The sequence below is a fragment of the Siphateles boraxobius genome, unplaced genomic scaffold (genome assembly GCF_051911475.1).
Source record: "Siphateles boraxobius isolate OS27281-9 unplaced genomic scaffold, OSU_SipBor_1 130, whole genome shotgun sequence".
Taxonomy (NCBI): Eukaryota; Metazoa; Chordata; class Actinopteri; order Cypriniformes; family Leuciscidae; genus Siphateles; species Siphateles boraxobius.
In genome coordinates this window covers 36,492,536-36,509,090 of record NW_027508734.1, presented here as the reverse complement: position 1 = coordinate 36,509,090, position 16,555 = coordinate 36,492,536, and the positions used below count along the sequence as shown (strand labels likewise).

General features: G+C 49.4%; 2 long non-coding RNA genes across 2 annotated transcripts in view; both read right to left on the bottom strand.

The window, feature by feature from the left end:
* Positions 1–16,555, bottom strand: part of LOC143737628 (uncharacterized) — a 113,635-nt gene that overhangs the window by 47,343 nt on the left and 49,737 nt on the right. The gene's annotated exons all lie outside the window — the stretch shown is intronic.
* Positions 991–2,436, bottom strand: LOC143736650 (uncharacterized). The gene is made up of 2 exons (XR_013203533.1): positions 2,168–2,436; positions 991–1,158 (listed from the first exon to the last, which is right to left on the bottom strand). It is a non-coding gene; the product is annotated as an uncharacterized LOC143736650 (long non-coding RNA).

The following is a 16,555-nucleotide window of genomic DNA, read 5'->3' as shown; positions in this document are numbered from 1 at the left end:
ATATTATCTTCTAACATTTAAAATGGTAAATTTAAAATTTTAACAATCATCAACAGTTTCAATTGTGACTTATACAACCAGTTAAATAAAAGTAATTAAAAACATGAATTCAAATAAATGTACATTCTTTATTAACAATACGGCATATACACAAGTATCAAAGTGAAAGTCTTGGATGCAATAATGTTGTGACAGGAAAGACCAGAATCCACAAAACATTACCTGCATACTATACATGTAATGCACAGTATTATCATGATATACATTACTATACAAAATGCACAATTACAAATACAGAATACATATTTAAAATTCATATACATTTTAAATGATGCTATGATCCTTTGAACAGTTCCTGTTATAGTAAAAGTAACAAAGCAGTGACTGGGTGGGTACAAGGATAGTCCGCCCAAAAAATGAGAATTCTCTCATCATTTACTCACTTCATGCCATCTCAGATGTATATGAATTTCTTTCTTCACATAAACATAAACAAAGATTTTTAAGGAAATAATCCATCTCTGTGAGTCCATATAATACAAATGGATTGTAATTCATGCACATATGACAGTTGGTCGGAAGTGAGTTTTAATAGTTTTAAACGGTTTATATTATTAGTATTTTTCCTGTCTAGCCTATTGTTTCACTCCAGAAGGCATTGATTCATCCACTGAGGTCGCATGGACATCACGGTCACTGTGTGTGGTTTTTAAAGCATCTTTAGGACTCGCAGAGATGGATTACTTTCCTTAAAATCTTAATTCGTGTTTATCTGTAGAAAGAAAGTAAAATGCATCTGGGACAGCATGAGGGTGAGTAAAATTAGTGAGAATTGTATTTTTGGGTGAACTATCGCCTTAAAATTCATATGCTGTTGGTATGCTAATCCATGATCAGCATAAACTAATATAAATTAAGTGCAACCTCTTGTTTACTTGTTAACTGTGTTTGTTTTGATCTAGAGGAAATTAAAATATTTGATATTTTATAAAAACAAAATAAATCAGGTGTCTGAAGATCAAGATCCCAGTCATTCAAATGTGATGTGTCTGAACAAAGTAAGATTATTGTCTGATGTGGACAGTGTATCTCTGGTACTATCACTCCATCCTCTGTGTCAGCATCAGAATTTTGTTTATGGAAAAGTTGCTCAACTCCCTGGAAAATGAGAAAGGAAACATATTATAATCAATACAAACTGATTTGAACTCCCACATACAGTAACAAGTTGAAGACTTAAAATATTTATTTCAAACAAATTATATAAATATTTTAAGGGATTTTACAGTACTAAATATTTACATCTGAGTCATGCACCATTTATCATCTGTAATACTGTTGTGTAACCAGTAGATGGCTGTTATAGCCCTATATATAAACATATATCCATGGCTGTGTATTCCCTAGTTGCTGGATGTTTTCAGTCATAATTACTTGCATGTATTAAGTTTTGAATTTGGACATATATTTATTATTAAAGAGTATTAAAGATTAAACATTTTTCTGAGAAATGTTCATTTGAAGTGAACATTTTTGCATTATTATTAGTCAAATATGGACACAGAAAAAGCATTTTGTTACTCATACTAGCTACATATAATAGCTTTATCAGTCATCTTTATCACACAAAAGTAATCAGAATAAATATTGTCACCAGGGTGATACTTCAAAATAATTGTGTGTTTACATATCATGAACAGAGTCTGTGGTCTGAGTTCAAAAACTCTGCATCACAAATTAATCAGAAATTGAGAAATTCAGGTTTAAATAGCTTTATTGGCATGGTAAAAAAAGGCTTTAAATTGCCAAAGTTGAATCAGGCAGTGATTGACAGCGCTCTGGTCCAATGGCATTGGTCATTGTCTGATACAGTACTTTTTGTACTGTAGGCTACACAGTACAGATACTGTACAGTATTCTAGCCCAATGTTGTTTGGGCTGGCTGGGGGGAATATTATCTAATCGAAGCAACTATGATCTAATCAAAGAAATAATCATATGTGGATAAACAAGTCATGTAATGATTGGGCTAACAGTTGAATCAAGACAACACTGTATAATGTTATGGGCTCACTGAGCTCTAAAATGCCTCACCACCTTAAAAAGCAAGTACTGTATTATAAATAGTATTAGTATTGTCTAAAAATAAAATTAAAAAAAGACTTACCACGAGTATCCAGTATCCTGATAGTGACGATGACTAATGATAATGATATCATTCGTCTGTAGGCTACTATTCCTTCTATAAGAAATCATCTCAACAATATAGTGTACCAGCAAATAAATACAGATACAAACTTAATATCAGTAAAATGAAATAGAAAGCTGCGCTTACAGACACTCACATTCAAACATGTAAACACAACACTGACGTCTTCACTTCCAGGTCACAAAGCTGTCAATCAAAAACTCAGTAGCCAATGAGAACACACTGCTACTAGCCCCGCCCCCACAAGAGATATGTGTCAGAATTGCGAACGAAAACTCAGGGAGTGTAAACGAAAACTTGAGAAGCGTAACTGAAAACGATACTCGGTTACTAACGTAACCTCGGTTCTCTCTAGAGAGGGAACGAGTATTGCGTAAGTTTAGCTTACGCTACGGGAAAGATTCATCTTCTCGAGATACTGAAGCCAAAAAATTATCCTTAATTTTGTATTCCTTGTCAACGCAGTGCAGCAGCTAGCAGACCTAGAGCAGGCCATCTCGCTTGCTCATTGGCTGCCCTGCGGGCAACTGCTGCAGCCTACCAGTGAGCCCGGCGTGACGTCACGCCCAATGAAGGGCGCCCGCGCCTTCATAGCGTCACAGCCCGCCAGAATGGGCGTGGCTTAGCGTACAACACTAGGGGCTGTAGGCTGAATTCCCTGGTTTTCGTCGACTGAAGCGAAGTCGCTCGTGGCGCGAGCACGGCCGGTTACGCAATACTCGTTCCCTCTCTAGAGAGAACCGAGTATCGTTCTCTTACGAGAGGTTCTCTCGTATTGCGTAAGTTTAGCTTACGCTACGGGAACACTTTGTCAACGCCGTGCGCGCCAAGCATCCACATGAGACCCCGAGCTTTCAGGGGAACCCCATAAGTGGAAAAAATAAGGTGGCCAGCCACGCGGGCCATCACTTGTACATAAGCACACATAGGGAATACAGAGCAGCGCGCCGGTCTGTATAGGCACATGGCACATACCCTACTTAGTGCAGCTCAACCAGGAAAGCTGAGTCATGTGAGAGTGATCTGAGCAGGAGATCTGGGCAGAATACACCTCTCCTTCAGACTGACAACAGTTTAGCCTGCAAGGCAGGAACTTCTAGGTTATAAAACCTGACAAAGGTAGACGGGGAGCTCCAGCCCGCCGCTACACATATGTCATGGATAGAAATTCCACTGGACCATGCCCACGAAGAGGCCACGCCAAAGCCCAGAGGGCATTGCAGACCTTTTGACGCGTAAGCGGCCACTATAGCGTCTACTATCCATCTGGACAGGCTCTGTTTCGAGGAGGCGAGACCCTTGGTGCGCCCACCAACGAACCAAAAAGCTGTTCCGAACGCCTGAAGGAGGCGGAGCGCGTAATGTAAAACCTCAGCGCACTGACAGGGCAGAGGAGATTCACATCACCTTCGCTGTCAGATGCTGGGAGAGCTGACAACGAAATCATTTGCGCTCTGAATGGAGTGCCCATCACTTTAGGGACATAGCCATGTCTAGGTCTGAGGATGACTTTAGAGTCATTCGGTCCGAACTCAAGACACGACGCGCTGACAGACAGCACATGTAGGTCCCCTACACGTTTTACTGACGACAGTGCAGTCAGAAACACGGTTTTCAGTGATAGATATTTCAACCCCACGGTGTCTAGTGGTTCAAATGGAAAAGCTTTCAGGGCCTCGAGGACCAATGAAAGATCCCACATGGGAACCGACGGGGGGCGCGGCGGATTCATCCTTCTAGCTCCTCTAAGGAAGCGGATGGCCAACTCGTGTCTTACCAATGACTGGCCGTGCGTCGATTCTGCGAACGCTGCCACGGCCGCCACGTATACATTGAGCGTGGATGGGGAACTTCCCTTATCCAACAGCTCTTGTAGGAAGGTGAGCAGATGCGCCACCCCGCATGTCCGCGGTTCCAGATCTCTGTCGGTGCACCATCCAGAGAACACCGACCATTTAGACGCGTAGAGCCTTCTCGTGGAAGGGGCTCTAGACTGCGTGATCGTGTTCATCACTCCTTCTGGCAGGGCAACGAGTACCCGTTGATCAACCATAAATGCAGAGACCAGCGCTCTGGATTGGGATGCCAGATCGTGCCGCGAGCCTGAGAGAGGAGATCTGCCCTCACCGGATTCGGCCACGGAGCTGTATGTGACAGCCCTGCTAGTTCCGGGAACCAAATCTGATTCTCCCAACGCGGGGCTATGAGGAGCACCGAGTGGCGCGTTTCCCTGATTCTCTTGATCACCTGTGGCAACAGATAGACCGGAGGGAAAGCATATAGCGGGAGGCTGGGCCAAACCTGGGCCAGCGCATCCTCATCCTTCGAACAGACCGTCGGGCATTGAGCGTTGTCTTTTGACACAAATAGGTCGACTTCCGCTCTGCCGAATAGGCGCCACAGTTTCTGGACCGTTTGGGGTGCAGGGATCATTCCCCTGGGGGAACGTTGTCCCTGGACAGTTTGTCTGGGCCGTCGTTCAAATGGCCAGGCACATGCGCCACACTCAGCGAGCGCAGGTGCATCGGAGACCAAATAAGGAGGCGTTCCGTCAGATTGCAGAGATTTCTGGATCTGACACCGCCCTGACGGTTTACATAGGATACCACAGACATGTTGTCCGAGCGGACAAGAACATGCTGGTCCTGTATGAACGGGAGGAAGCACTTCAGCGCGTTCTCGACCGCTATCATTTCCAGACAGTTTATGTGAAAACCCTTCTCCTGGTCTGACCACTGGCCAAAGGCCGGTCTGCCCTCGAACAGTGCGCCCCTACCCGAGTTGGACGCGTCTGACGAGATGACTTTACGATAAGAGATGGTTCCCATCATTACTCCCTGCTGGTACCAGTCGGCCACTAACCAGGGCTGCAGAGCTGCTATGCAGGGCTGAGTCACTCTGATTTTCTGGCCGCCAGACACCCGGCGGGACACGCGAGCATTCAACCAGCGTTGGAGCGGGCGCATGCGCAGTAGACCCAGCTGGAGCACCGCTGCAGCTGATGCCATACAGCCCAACATCCTTTGAAATGTTTTCAAAGGGAGAAAGCTGCCCTTCTGGAAAGATGCGGCTAGGTGGCGAACACGGCGCGCGCGCTGTGTCGATAAACGAGCCGTCATGGTCACCGAGTCCAGTGCTATTCCTAAAAGGAAATTGACTGGCTGGGCAGTAATGAGCTCTTGGTCCAGTTGATCGTGAAACCCAAGCTTTCCAGATGACTGAGAAGCACTGTTCTGTGAGATAGCAGTTCTGTCTCTGACTGTGCCAATATCAGCCAATCGTCCGGATAGTTCATTATTCGCAGCCCCTGACTTCTCAGGGGGGCGAGCGCCGCGTCCATGCACTTCGTAAATGTACAGGGTGCCAGGGACAGGCCGAACGGCAGGACGGTGTAATGATATACCTGACCGTCGAAGGCGAATCTCAAAAATTGCCTGTGACGGGGTACTATCTGAATCTGAAAATAGGCATCCTTCAGATCTAGAGAAATAAACCAGTCCCTCGGGCGAACGTGCGTGAGGATTTTCCTGGTCGTAAGCATTTTGAACGGTCTTTTCGCAAGCACTTAGTTCAAATATCTCAGATCTAGGATAGGTCTGAAGGCTCCGTCCTTCTTGGGTACGAGAAAATATCGGCTGTAAAAGCCTGACTCGCTCAGAGAAGGCGGTACCTTTTCTATAGCCCCTTTGCACAGCAGCTTTGCTATTTCTGCGTGAAGTAGGTGTGCTACTAACGCATTCACAATCGTCGCGGTCCGGGCTTGAAAGCGCGGGGGACGGCGAATGAATTGAAGTGTATAGCCCTGCTTTATTGTGCTCAACACCCATTCTGAAATCCCTGGGATAGTTTCCCACGCAGCTATGTGAGCCGCTAGGGGGGAAATCGCCATTTGCGGGCTTGTGAAACTGAACCGGAGCCGAAAACGCGGTGCGCGGCTCTCGGTTCTGGGCAATGGCTGCTCGCTGAAAAGCCGAAACCGGCTGATTTATGTGAGATGTCCCAATCATAAGGGATGGGGAACAGTCTTTTGTCATTTTTTGACGCGCGAGCAGCGCTCCGGGCGGGAAAGCTTCCTGTAAGCGTGAGCGCGTGCACGAGACTTACAAGTGTATTTGATGCCCCGATCATACTGGATGGGGAGCGTTTTATTAATGCCCTGCGTTTTGTGATAACACTTAAACGCGCAGGCGCAGCCCGGGGGGAGGTTAGTGTTAGCAAGCGTGAACGCACTCAGGCGGGCACGAGACTTACATTCATAACCTGCTTTCTTTTGTGAAACTGACCCGGAGCCGAAAGCGCGGCGCGCGCGCTCTCGGTTCTGGGCAATGGCTGCTCGCTGAAAGCCGAGACCGTCTGATTTATATGAGATGTCCCAATCATAAGGGATGGGGAACATTCTTTTTTTTTTTTTTTTTCTTCACTTTTTGACGCGCGAGCAGCGCTCCGGGCTGAAAAGCTTCCTGTAAGCGTGAGCGCGTGTGCGCGGGCACGAGACTTACAAGTGTATTTGACGCCCCGATCATAATGGATGGGGAGCGTTTTATTAATGCCCTGCGTTTTGTGATAACACTTAAAACGCGCGGGCGGAGCCCGGGGGGAGGTTTGTGTTAGCAAGCGTGAACGCACTCTAGCGGCACGAGACTTACATCCATAACCTGCTTTCTTTTGTGAAACTGACCCGGAGCCGAGAGCGCGCGCGCCGCCGAGATGTCCCAATCATGAGGGATGGGGAACATTCTTTTTTCACTCTTTGACGCGCGAGCAGCGCTCCGGGTGGAAAAGCTTCCTGTAAGCGTGAGCGCGGGCACTAGACTTACAAGTGTATTTGACGCCCCGATCATAATGGATGGGGAACGTTTTATTAATGCCTTGCGTTTTGTGATAACGCTTAAACGCGCGGGCGGAGCCCGGGGGGAGGTTTGTGTTAGCAAGCGTGAACGCACTCTGGCGGGCACGAGACTTACATTCATAACCTGCTTTCTTGATCGTGTAACAGAGCGGGCAGATAGTGGGCACAGACTTGTGGACACATTTCTTACATTCAACACTCGAGCGGCTTTTCTGCGCTTCATGAGAGTGTGCTCTGCGAGGTTCGGAGTGCTTATGTGTAGTGGTGAACACTGGGGCGTGGGCACTTTCATTACACTTACAACACCGACGGCATGAGCCGGACCAGACATTTTACTCATTTTGAGATTTTTCTGGGTCGCCGTGAAAACGGCGTTTGTGTGCAGGCGAGAGGGTCAGCAGACCGGCTCGTTGGCTGCTAATTGAACCACTGCAGTAGCCTGTTTGAAGGGGACTGACAGGGAATAAACTTAAACACGCACGTCTTTTCGGAGGCGATGTGTCTGTTAGTAAGCGTGAGCGCTCGTGAGTAGGCACGTAACTTACATTCTTAATCTGACATTATACTCATTTGAGATTTCTCTGGGTCGCCGCGAGAACGGCGGATGTGTGCAGGCGAGCGGGTTGCATTACCGGCTCGTTGGCTGCCAAATACACCACTGCAGTAGCCTTATCTAAGGGGACTGACATGGCGAGACATTTCGACGGCGGCGCGCAAGCCCGTCCGGGTCATGCAGAGAGCTCGAGAGGGCTCTGCATGACGCGCGAACGGGGACGCGAGGGCGGGGTAGCTCTCTTGTAACGTAAAGAGAGCTAGCCGCGTGCTCGGGAGCAGAACTGGAACAGTGTTTGTACGAGGGCGCGCGCACGAGTAGTGGGCACGGGACCTACATGTAACACAGATGATGCCCGTCCGGGTCATGCAGAGAGCTCGAGAGGGCTCTGCATGACGCGCGAACGGGGACACGAGGGCGGGGTAGCTCTCTTGTAACGTAAAGAGAGCTAGCCGCGTGCTCGTACGTGTCCCTCGGCCTCATTCTCAGATGCGACGGCAGTGAGGCTCGTGAGCGGCAGCTGCGCGCCGGTGAGGAGAGGCGGGGGGTGTTGAAGGCTTCGAGTCGAGCCCGCAGGGTCGACAGCGGAAGCGCTTCACAGCCGGAAGTGCGAGGCGTCTTAAAAAAGACACTCGCTGCTCTTTTAGAATAGGTTTTAGAATAGGTTTTAGCAAGGTAAAGGATACGTCGCCGGATAGCGTAGCTCGCACGGATGGCTGAAGGTGGCGAAGACGGCCGGCTTCCTCAGCGCTCTCCTAAGCTGGCTGTCCACTGTTCGACGGCGGCGGTGGCTTCTCTCAGATCCAGCGATGCGAAGAGCTCGCTGAAGAGACGAAAATCAGGGAATTCAGCCTACAGCCCCTAGTGTTATACGCTAAGCCACGCCCATTCTGGCGGGCTGTGACGCTATGAAGGCACGGGCGCCCTTCATTGGGCGTGACGTCACGCCGGGCTCACTGGTAAGCTGCAGCAGTTGCCCGCAGGGCAGCCAATGAGCAAGCGAGATGGCCTGCTCTAGGTCTGCTAGCTGCTGCACTGCGTTGACAAGGAATACAAAATTAAGGATAATTTTTTGGCTTCAGTATCTCGAGAAGATGAATCTTTCCCGTAGCGTAAGCTAAACTTACGCAATACGAGAGAACCTCTCGTAAGAGAACTCTGGAAGCGCATTTGTAAGTTCAGATCAGCGAACGAAATATGAGAAATAGTTAGCAAAACATTCTGTGTATTAAGAACAAAGTAAAAAATTGTGCCCGCGATTTATTCTTTTTCAGTTTCAAAGATATTTTTTTCAGTTTCAATTTATATTTTCATCAGTTTCTTGAAAAGTTACGTTCATTATTATTGGCACAAAAGTAATTCCATACTAACCATGGTTCTATTAATTTGATCAAAAACAGTAATATTGCAAAGTGTTAACACTTTAAATTAGCAATTTAACATTTAACAATTTAACAAAATAACAATTTAAATTAACTGTTTTTCTATTTTTAATATATTTTATTTATTCTTTCGATGGCTGCAAGTTGAATTTTCAGCAGTCATTACTTTACAAACTTCCTTTTTTAATCAATGTTAAAAACAGTGCTGTGCTGCTTAATAGTTTTATGAAAAACCATGATATATGTTTTTATATATTTATTTTAAAAATAAATATTTTGTAACATTCTAAATGACTACTATATTTTTTTAGCAATTTAATGTATCCTTGCAGAATAAAAATATTAATTAGTATTTATTAACTTTTGGACAGTATAGAATAAAGTTTAAATAGATTTTCAGTTTACAAATTGAAAACCTTATAATCACTATACACATTATTAAAGTGTATAAACAACACATTATTATATCATTCATTGCATTTCCAAAATAACTTTTCAAACATATTTTAAAGATTACTAATATCATGATATTTTCTTGAGGTTAAAAAATAGCCTACTGAAATATTACTTATCTCTGAACAGTTGCACCACCACCTTAACAATTTTAACTAAAAGACCAAAAAAGAAAAATCTAAACTCACTTAATTCAGAAACGTCTATGGTTACGCATGTAACCCTCGTTCCCTGAGTAGGGAACGGAGACGTTACGTCGGATGACGACGAATGGGGTTTCGCTTAGAAAGCCAATCAACTTCGAGTATTACAAAACGAGCCAATGGCAAAGAAATGCCATGGGTCTGCGGAATTTGCATGGCGTAACTCCGCCCCACCTCGTAGGTATAAAAGGCGGAAGCCGGCAACATGCAGATATGTTTCTTCGCTGAGGAGCCAAGACTGAGCTCAGGCGATCCCCTCGGTACAGCGGAGAGTGGCAGGCAGACGTAACGTCTCCGCTCCTGACTCAGGGAAGGACGAAGGACTCCATTTAACACAGGAATACCAAGGTACACTGGGAAGCATATCCCAAGCTAGGGGAAGTATGCAAATAATGCCAACCCGGAGGGGGGGGGGGGGGGGGGGCTTAGAGAATACACATATGACCCGAAGGAACATATGGAGAACACTGGGGTGTCCAGCCGCAGGTGGAATATTTCAACCCCAGGGGTAGCAAGGTGGCTTGCCAAGGGAAAGACACATGCGCAGAGAGGCTTACAGTGGAAATACACATGTGGGGGTCGCTCAGGGGAAGGAACATGCACACGGGAGGCACCTAGCCGACGCGCAGGCAATAGACACTGGCGCCAACGTCAGGAGTGCTGGAGGAACTCAGGGCTTTCGGGGAAGCTCACCTGAGGAGAATATCGCACGTATCCAGTCTGTGGAGTGGAATGGCGAGCAAGCGAAGACACCTGAGCGGGTCCAGTACTAGCTGGTTGAAGCGAGTACATGAGAGGACACTGGCTCCACTCGGAGATTGTAGAATCTGGCGAATGTGTTAGGTGTCGCCCAGCCTGCAGTTCTGCAGATGTCTGTTAGCGAGGCGCCATGCGCTAGAGCCCAAGAGGACGCCACACTCCGGGTGGAGTGGGCAGTCACTCCAAGGGGGCACGGTCGACAATGCTGCTGGTAAGCCAAACTAATGGCGTCCACTATCCAGTGAGACAACCTTTGCTTGGAGAGAGCCTTTCCCTTCAGCTTCCCACCATAACGGACAACGAGCTGGTCTGAGGTCCTGAAACACTGCGTCCTGTCTACATAGGCGCCGAGAGCGTGTACTGGACAGAGCAGTGCCAAGGCTGGGTCTGCCTCCTCCAGGGGCAGCGCTTGCAGGTTCACCACCTGGTCCCGGAAGGGAGTGGTAGGAACCTTGGGCACATATCCAGGCCGGGGTCTCAGGATCACGTGAAAGTAAGCCGGCCCGAATTCCAGGCACGCTTCGTCAACGGAGAATGCGTGCAGGTCCCCTACCCTCTTGATGGAGGCCAGTGCAACCAGGAGCGCTGTCTTCATAGACAGGAATTTAAGCTCGACTGATTGCAGGGGCTCAAATGGAGCACTCTTCAGGGCAGTTAGAACCACTGAGAGGTCCCAAGAGGGAACGAGAGGAGGGCGAGGCAGATTTAGTCTCCTCGCTCCTCTCAGGAACCTGATGACCAGGTCGTGCTTCCCTACCGACTTACCTTTGATGAGGTCATGGTGTGCGGCAATAGCGGCAACATAGACCTTCAGGGTGGAGGGAGACAGCCTTCGCTCCAGCCCCTGTTGAAGGAAGGAAAGCACAACGCTGATCGAGCATCTCCGGGGGTCTTCTCGGTGAGAAGAGCACCAGCTGACGAAGAGGTTCCACTTTAATGCATACACGTGTCTCGTGGACGACGCCCTAGCGGAAGTGATGGTAGCCACCACCGCTGGTGGTAGGGTACTCAAACCTGCCTCGTCCCATCGAGGAGCCACACGTGGAGGTTCCAGAGACCTGGACGAGGGTGCCATAGGGTGCCCCGACCCTGAGAAAGAAGGTTATTCCTCAGAGGGATCGGCCAGGGAGGTGCTGTCGCGAGGAGTACTAGTTCGGGGAACCAGGTCCGGTTGGGCCAGTAAGTGGCAACCATGATGACCTGCTCCTCGTCCTCCCTCACCATGCGCAAGGTCTGCGCAAGAAGGCTCACTGGGGGAAACGCATACTTGCGGCCCTGCGGCCAGCTGTGCGCCAGAGCATCCGTGCCGAGCGTGCCTTCGGTCAGGGAATAAAACTGGGCGCAATGGGTCGAGTCGTGGGAGGCAAACAGATCTATCTGTGCATGCCCGAACTGGTCCCAAATCAGCTGGACCGACTGGGGATGGAGTCGCCATTCTCCAGGGAGTGGCTGAAGCCGTGAGAGCTCGTCGGCTGCACAGTTCAGCGCTCCGGGAATGAAAATGGCTCGAAGCAACCTCAGATGCTTCTGACTCCATAGGAGGAGGTGGCGGGCGAGTTGTGACATACGGCGGGAGCGTAGACCACCTTGATGGTTGATGTACGCTACAGTGGCGGCATTGTCTGAACGGACTAGTACGTGTTGACCCCTGAGCAACGCCCGGAAGCGGTGCAGGGCAAGGTGTACTGCCAACAACTCGAGGCAATTGACATGCCATAGCCGCTGGGGTCCTGTCCAGGAGCCCGCAGCAGCATGTCCATTGCACATGGCGCCCCAGCCCGTGGTGGAGGCATCTGTTGAGACGACAACATGCCGGGAAGCTCGTTCCAGGGGGACACCCGCCCTGAGGAAACTGAGGTTCGACCACGGGGTGAAGAACTGACGGCAGGTCGGAATAACTGGTACTCGGAGCGTGCCAAGTTGCCATGCCCACCACGGGACTCAGTCGCGAAGCCAAAGCTGAATCGGTCTCATATGAAGCAATCCGAGCGGCGTGACCGCGGCTGCAGATGCCAAATGCCCCAGGAGCCTCTGAAAGAGTTTCAGTGGAACCGCACTCCTGCCCTCGAATTGTCTCAGGCAAGTCAGCAGTGACTACGCACGCTCGCTCGTAAGCTGCGCAGACATGGCGACCGAGTCGATGTCCATACCGAGAAAAGCGATCCTCTGCACCAGTGTTAATTTTGGCAGCAATTTTTGATTTAGTCTTAGTTTTCATCTTCAGACGAAAATGCTTATTGGTCTTAGTCACATTTTAGTCATTTTGTCTTTCATAGTTTTAGTCTAGTTTTAGTTGACGAAAAGTCATTGTATTTTTTGTCAACTTTGTCATTACTTTTAGTCAAATTGCAGTTACCGAAATTTTGGCATATGTAGCCTAGTCTTTAGACAAAAAATGTCATAATTTTTCTCTCTAGGCCAGTTCATTAAGCTTATGAGAAATTTGAATCAAGGTAACAGGCTGTATTGACATTGCACTCTAGCAGTAGCACTTGTGCAATTCTACATATCCAGTGGTTCTTCAATTTTTTAGAGTGCCGTAACCCCTCTTCCACTTAGACTGCTGTCACACCTTTTCCATTAAGGGACAATATTTGCCCTCTTTAATCGATTTTTCCAGTTTATTTTTTACCTTTATAAATACCTTTATAAAATAAATAATGATTTAAATAAAACAATGTTCAATAAATATGCAATGATGGTAAAAACGAAGTTATACTTTTAAATATTAAATTAAAATGGCCACTAGGTGGCGGTAAGTCTGTCTATAGTTTATGAGTGAGTCATCGAGCCATTCATTCATTCAGTAACGAAGCAAGTTGCTGTAATTATGAACGGATCCTTGAATCTCACGGTTCGTTCAAAGCCACAGATTCGTTCACGAATCACTGCTGTGTGCTGCAATTCTGCTGTGGCGTTTGTTGCAAAATAGAGCAATAATAGCCTACTGACAATACAGTTTTAAATGTAGTAGGCCTACATCACTTAATGTTACCCTTTTGTTTGTTGAACTGTTGTATAAAATCAATGTCACATTTGAAATCGTGTGGATATTCGGGAAACATTGCATTCTTGCTCGTATAGGGCTAATATGATCAACATTAAAAACACTGCTGGATATCAGCCTGAATTTTGACCGCAGATTTAGTCTCACAAACAGCGCAAGCGGCTAGTGACAGAAAAAAGACAGACTGAATGACACTTTAATTTAAGTAGAAAATCTCAAATGAAGATCGCTGTACTCTGTTTTTTCAGATCATCCGCACTTCTTCAGCATGTAGAGAGAGCGCGCGCGCATGGTTGCCAGATACCATTGAAAAGACCGGGTAGAAAACGTGTTATTTAAAAAGAAAATTTTAACTGGGGATTCAATTATTGAAATATGGCAACCGTAAGCATGAACGCTCGCAAACACAGTCTGCAATGTGTTGTCTTCTCCTTTATTCGACAAAAACAAGTGGTTTTGGTAAAGTCTTGTTTTTGTTTTAACCGATGAGTCTCGTCTTTTTTCGTCAACGATATTGCATGTGTTGATAGTCACAGTTATCGTTTAATGACGTGGGTGTCGTCTCTCATCGTCTTGTCTTAGTCAGGGGAAAAAAGGTCGGCAACGAATATTTTTCGTCATAGTTTTCGTTAACGAAATTAACACTGCTCTGCACGGGGCAAAGTTTGCTCTTCTCCCAGTTGACCCGAAGGCCCAGACGAGCTAGGTGCCGAAGCACTAGCTCCCTGTGTTCGCAAACCTGATCTCGAGAGTGAGCTAGGATCAGCCAGTCGTCAATATAACTCCGGATGCGAACCCCGTGTTCCCGCAGGGGAACAAGGGCAGCCTCGACGACCTTCGTGAAGATGCGAGGAGACAGGGCTAGCCCGAAAGGGAGAACTGCGTACCGGTATGCCTGCCCCTCGAAAGCAAACCGAAGGAACGGTCTGTGTCGAGGAAGAATGGAAAACGCGTTTGGCGGTGAGCATCTTGAACGGCATCCTGTGAAGGGAGCGGTTCAGCACGCGCAAGTCCAGGATTGGCCGTAACCCACCGCTTTTCTTGGGGACAATGAAGTAGGGGCTGTAGAAGCCGGACCTCATCTCGGCTGGAGGAACAGTCTCGATTGCACCCTTCGCCAGCAGGGTGGCAATCTCTGCTCTCATGATGGGGGCATTGCCACCGACCAAAGTGGAGCGGACTCCCCAGAAGCGGGGAGGAGACCGTGCGAACTGAATCGCATAGCCGAGCCTGACGGTCCACGCGATCCAGAGGGACAGACGGGGAAGCTCTAGCCAGGCTCCCAGGAACTGAACCAGCGGGATCATGCGAACCACAGGCGTCCCCCCGGAGGGGCAGCGAAGCGGAGTAACTGGCCCAGACGTAGACGGCATAGCGGCCCGATGTGTTAGCAACACAGTTAGCAACCGCGCCCTGGCAGAGGGGGCCAGGGGAGGACCAGGCTGGTCGTCCCGCGGGGACTGCTCTGCCAGGGGTCTGGCGACAGAGGGGGACAGGGGCGAAACGGTCCGTGGACGGCACGCCGTGTCAACCGCCTCTGGGACAGAGAGGGGCGAGGAGAGCACGGCTTGTGGGCGGCGCTCTGTGTCGCCCGAGAACTCTGTGAGCTCAGGGAAGAGGGGATTGTTTCTGTTTTTAACCACATTAGGGTGCTGCCCACCCGTGGGTGAGCAGCGGGGAGTGGAGAACAAAAGATTCTCCCCCGGCCCTCCACCGGGGGAAGGAGTGGTCCTACTACCACCTCCTGAGAAACAATCATCATCCCTGAGCAGCCCGTCTCAGGAGCGCCGCTTGGCCCGGCGTTTAGCGGGGGGCGGGGCAGGAGAGGGCTGTGGCGCCTTCTTGCGGCTTCCTCCGCGACCGTCCCTGGGTGGAGGCTGCTGCGTGGTCAGGGCGGGAGCCGCAGGAGGGCGCCGTCGGCGGGAAACAGGTCGAGGCGTCTGCCCGGCCGGCTAGGTGGAGGCAGCAGCGGGCCGGCGGGGCAGAAGGTGTCTGATGGCCTCGGTCTGTTTCTGGGCAGTTGAAAACTGTTGGGCAAAATCTTCAACCGCACCGCCGAAGAGGCCGGCCTGGGACAAGGGGGCGTTAAGCAGACGGGTCCGCTCCGCGTCCCGCATGTCAGCCAGGTTCAGCCACAGATGTCTCTCCTGGACCACAGCTGTGGACATCACCAAACCCAGGGAGCGCGCGGTAACCTTCGTCGCCCGGATTGCAAGGTCGGTCGCGGCACGCAGCTCTTCAAAAAGCCCTGGGTCTGTCCTACCCTCGTGCATGTCTTTGAGCATCTGGGCCTGGTAGACCTGCAGAGTGGCCATAGCATGCAGTGAAGCAGCTGCCTGTCCCGCCGCTCTGTAAGACTTCGCCACCAGGGTCGACGAAAATATACAGGCCTTGGATGGGTGCTTAGGCTCGCCCAGAGAAGAAGCACTCTGAGGACATAGTTGCATGGCAACAGAGCGTTCAACCGGGGGAAGCCCAGTGTACCCACGGGCAGCTGCCTCATCGAGGGGAGGAAAGGCGGATGAGACCAGCGAGCGGTCCCGAGAAGACAGGGGGGTCTTCCAGGACTTCGAGATCTCATCATGCACATCCGGGAAGAAAGGTATTGGGGTTTGCCGAGGACGAGGGTCGGCGGCCTTACCCAAAAACCAATCGTCCAGCCGCGAGCGCTTGGGACAGGGTGGAGGCCTCCACTCAAGTCCGGCTGCATGGGAAAGCATGGCCGTCATCTCCGGATCAGACTCGAGCACAGCCGTATGCACACCGGAAGGTGGCAGCTGTGACGAGCCCTAACTTCCAGAAGACTCAAACCCACCTAGTGATGCTGCAACAGACATGGCATCTTCCTCTGTAGCTTCAACTGAAACACGCGGGCCACCAGAGGGTAGACCCGCGGGAATCAGCAGTTCGCTAGCGGGCACCGTCATTGAAGAGGGAGGCTGGGGTCGCGGACACATAGTCGGCGCCTTGTTCCAGACCGTAACCCTCAGGGCACCCTGGCCACAGAGCCACAGAGCGGGGGGTGGATGAGGGGACTCTCACTCTTTCGAGTTCACGGAGTCTCGACCGTAATGACGCGATGGTCATGTTCCCGAAGAGAGAACGACTCATCCACGAGCGCTGCTCTAGCATGATCAATG